The 4,761-nt window shown below is 41.3% G+C and overlaps 1 pseudogene; it reads left to right on the top strand.

The window, feature by feature from the left end:
• The first annotated feature begins 213 nt into the window (after positions 1-213).
• LOC115868072 lies at positions 214-312 on the top strand (annotated as a pseudogene).
• The last annotated feature ends 4,449 nt before the right edge of the window (positions 313-4,761 follow it).

Raw genomic sequence — 4,761 nt, 5'->3', positions numbered from 1 at the left:
TTTATGTTGGACTTGTGGACTTGGGCAGCACTGGGTTGGGATGTTTTCTTGATGTACACGTAACCTTTATATAAAACTCTCTCTTATACATAAGTTTCTGTGGATTTGTTTCTTTGAAGTACCCAAACTAACACAGAAAAGCATACAAAACACAGACACAAAAGGAACGAATAACAATGACCAAATCACACAGAAACCCTGTGCTGGTTTCAGTAGCACTCATACTAAAATGGGAAAAATGGAAACATACAAATATTAGCATGATCCCTCAGCAAGGGTGACACTCAGATTTGCAAAGAGTTCCATTTTTTGTGTTGCATATAATTGTGTCACAAATTAGGGGGGAAATTACATGAATAAGAGTGAGTACAAGAAGGAGAGAGTGTTCTAGAATTGACCGCGCTGATAATTGTACAACTCTTCTTGATATGATTGAAGTATCGAATTGTATGACATGGATGAAGTGCTCATAAAACTGCTAAAATAAAATAAAACAGAAAAACTGTTAGATTCCTCAGGTGGAAATTCCTAGGTCAGTGGCTTCACGGGAGAAAAAATTCATGCAGAAGCCTGGTTTGGGAACCAAGTGGGCTTTTATAAAGAATAGAAGTTTCAGGTTTTACATGGGCACCTTCAGGGCACTTCACACCCACACATGGATCTTGGAGGCCAGATTGGAGGAGCTGGAAAAGAGGGCGGTGGGCTCCCTCTCAGTCTGACGTTTTCAGGGCCCTCCACTGGAGGGGTGGTTGAAGGTACTGGTTGACCCCATTGGCTGAATGAAGCTCACCTGGCCTAGACTGGGGTCCTCCCAGTGTACTGGCTTCCTGTCTCAAAGAAGGCTTAAATGTGAGCATCCCCTCTAGCCTTGAGCAGCTTCCAACTTCCTGTAAAGGGGGGAGGAAGGCTTTAGCATGTAGAGGGACAACCCCTGGTTTCTGCCTCTAGCTACCTAATAAAACCTCAATAGAAAAAAAGCAGAAAATACTTGAATTATATCTCAATAGTCCTATTTTTTTAAAAAGAGAATGCATTCAAAATGGGTCAAAAAGGAGCTCTAATAACAAGGTGTTACATGACAGCTTCACAGCAGCTGCTAAAATGCACTTTACACTGCTCTTTGTCTGATATTAAGGCTATTCACAGTCTTAGACTATGGGCAGTGGTGATTAATGGAGACTCCATCCACGTAGGGATCCTGCAAATGGATCTGGGGCTTCCACTATCATCTGTAATGGTTGAGATGAGAACTCTTTATGCCTGTAACATTCTTTTTAAAAAAATCATTTTATTGGGCACTCTTACAGCTCTTATAATAATCCATACATCCATTGTGTCAAGCATATTTGTACATATGTTGCCATCATTCTTTTCAAAGTCTTCATAAGTTTTCCTTGATGTTTCCTACTAAAACAAAATTAAAATGCATTCAAATTTAAAATGCCACTTAATATTTTTTAAGTCTCCTTTTTCCTTCTTCTGGTCATATCTATCTTCAAGAATTCTCTTCTGAGTACATGCCGTTTGTATGAAATCTTTAACTAGTCACCCTGGAGCCCTGCTGAGTCCTGGTAGGCATGTGTCACCTAGTGCTCTCCAGACTTCTGGTGGAAAAAAATCTTCCTAGGATAATTCCCCTCAGAAACTTTTGTTATGTCCAGATTAAGTTATGTATTACCTGTGGTTTCCACATGTAATGAAACACAGGTGAGCTTTAAAAGTTGCCCACACAATACTCTGTTTTAATGATTTATCAATAAATCATTTTCCCTCCAAATCTTTTTGTTTATTCCCATGTATGAGGGGGCTGCAAAGAGCTTGTCAAAAAAATTCTTGATTTTTTAATTCCACTTGTCCACAACATTTTTAAGGCCCCTCAGATTAATCCAAGGTGATACAGCATAGCATGTTTGATTCCAAATGATAATTTTATAGATTTTAGTGATAAAGTCTAATTCTTATATTGCTCCCATGATGTAGTCAGTAGTACATTTAAAAAGGAAAAAACGTGCCCACGTTTGTTCAACACTTAGTTGGCTTCCTACAGTTACCTTAGTGATGTTACTGGAGTTTCAGGTCCTTGCCTTCTAAGATAAAAATTTACTTTGTAAGGCACCGAATGGTTTTTTTCACATAGAGAATTTTATTGAGAGTCTCCTGGGAGAGAGAAAAGTCCCACCAGCTAGCATGGAAGTTCTTGCACTTCACTCCTGGCCCCTGGGAAGCAGGCTTTTGAAATGCTTGGCTGCTGAGATTGTTGGGAAGATTCCACTGGTGGCAAGGGTTTCTGGGAAATGTAGTCCCAAGATATTGCACAGACTGCCCCTGCTCTGTCCAAATCTCCACTCTCACGCCTGTGCTTTTGCACATTGAAATCCAAGTAGAACAAATTGCAAAATATTTAGGAGTGCAATTTAGCGAACTTGCTTGTTGTTATCTTTTCTTAAGGATGCAGTAAGAATTATTTTAAGAAAATGTTCATACACTTACAAGTACTATATATGCTAAGAGCTAGCTAGAGCTATTGTTGGCGTAATAGTTCAGTCAATAACTGCATTTAAAGTTAGATCACACTTAACCTTCAGCTGTTGGTGTAATCTTTGTATTTGGCAATAGATTTTTTCATGTCACATTTAACCTTGATTTTAAAATAAAATGGCACAAGTTTCTAAGAAAGAAAATCCACTAGATTTTCATGGCAATTTTCAACACTAAGTGCACATTTAATCCCCTGGGGAGCTCGTAAAAACCGAAATGCCCAGGCCCTGCCTAAGACCATGACAGCCAGGCGGGGTTGTCCGGAGACACAAAAGCAGCGACACTCATGTGTGTATAAGAAAGAATTGTATATCATGAAGGTGTCCCAGCCCGGTCGGGCTCAAGTTTGCGGATCTGAGGGCATCCATGGAGCCCTCTGCAGACTCCTGTAGCTGCAGGCCTAGAGGGAAGCAGGAACATCAAAGGCCTTTGGGGGCAGCATCTCCTGGATCCAAGGTCAGTGGGAACATGCCAGGGTGCCCACAGCTCCCAGGGTCAGTGCCCCATGGTGCCACCTCTGGAGGCAGGCATGGAATCCAAGTAAGGAGAAAGGGGAAGAGCTAGAGAAAAAGAGTTAGAGAGGTTCTCAGGGTCTCTCTTCCAAGAAGGCCACACACCCGTGATTGACAGATTAGACTCCACCCAGACTTCCACATATGCACTATGAAGTTGACATAAAATCTAACCACCACAGAAAATTGAATTCCAATGTCCTAGGTCTGTGGTTCTCAAAGTGTGGTCCTGACCCAGCAGTTTCCGCAGCACCTACGAACTTGCTAGAAATGCAGGGTGTCCGCCCCCTCCTAAATCATAACTCTGGGGTTGCCGGACGGGTGGGAATGCTGGGCCCAACCACCTGCGTCTGAACAAGGTCTTCAGTGAATTCTGATGCTTACGTTTGAGAAGTGCTGTTCTCAGGATGAGTATTTGTATCTGTATTTTAAGTTCTCAAGGATTAAAAGAAGCGTCCAGGGTTGGGAAGAGTGCCTTATGAGGTCAGAGGTCAAAAGGGGAAGAATTCCCCGGAGCAACATTGACACGAAAAGTTAAAAAAAACCCCAAACACATTATGTTTCTATATAAGAGAAAGAGGACCTCTACACCCCCAATTCCCCCCTGTGAAGGAAGCCCGTCAGTGTAATGTGGGGAGGTCCCGTTTACTGGTTGGAACAGAACAGCGGTGCCATGCTCCCAGGATGGGCCAGCACCTTTGCCTTGGTCTGAGAGTGGTTGCTCTCCATCCAGGTAAAGTGATGGAAATCACAATGATTGGATTCAGGACTGAACCTCATGTTTAGGTATACGTCATCCCTGCCTGCAGAGAGAGCATTTTAGATCAGGTAGATGAATTGGGAATTTCATGAAAATATTTCATCACACTCTGCCTAATAAAAGAAATTCTGGGTAGCTCAAACTACCAAGGAGTCACCAATTAACCAAAGGACTGGAAGTGAGAATCCACCCAGAGGTTTCTTGGAAGGCAGACTTGCCAATCTCCTGAAAGGCTGCAGTCATTCAAATCCTAGGAAGCATACTGTCTACCCTGACACACGTCCACTAACCAGGAAGTGGCAGCGACCCCAAAGTAATGGCCTTATTTGGGGGTACCTAAGACATTTCCTTGAATTCAGCACTCTAAGTCACTGTTTATGAGAATATTCAAATAAATACATTAAGGAGAACAAAGCAATAAATGTTCTACTTCATCAAGCCTTCCGATTAAATACAACGAAGCAATTTTAACAATTATTTTAAAACTCATCACCTCAGGAGTAGCTTTTTAAGGAACTGATAATAAGCATGGGGAAAAATACTGTTTTGAGTCAATTTTATAATTTAAGATGTCTACATTTAATTCTCCTCATTAAATGTATTAATTATCCATGAAGCCCATGAAAGGGCATATGACATTGGGTAAATCTGCTGCAAAAGATATCTTTAAAGTGTTACAATACATATTTTTAAAAAGGAAAAATGTTACTTTGATGACTAAGATGCCCCTGACCCAAGCCATGGTACTGTCACTTGTTTCATATTGCATGCAAAATGCATGTATTTGCATATACATGAATAAGGGAAACAAAAGGAGACTCGATATATTGGAATGGTGGTGTTGGTAAAGAGGATTGACTGTATCAGACCAGTAAACTGAACAAAGCTGTCTTGAAGTACAGTCAGACTACTCCTTAGAAGCAAGGATGACGAAAGTGCATCCCACCTCAC

This window comes from Echinops telfairi, unplaced genomic scaffold, assembly GCF_000313985.2.
Source record: "Echinops telfairi isolate 266 unplaced genomic scaffold, ASM31398v2 ScPeMD7_6;HRSCAF=24_0, whole genome shotgun sequence".
NCBI lineage: Eukaryota > Metazoa > Chordata > Mammalia > Afrosoricida > Tenrecidae > Echinops > Echinops telfairi.
This window is presented reverse-complemented; position numbering and strand designations above follow the sequence as displayed.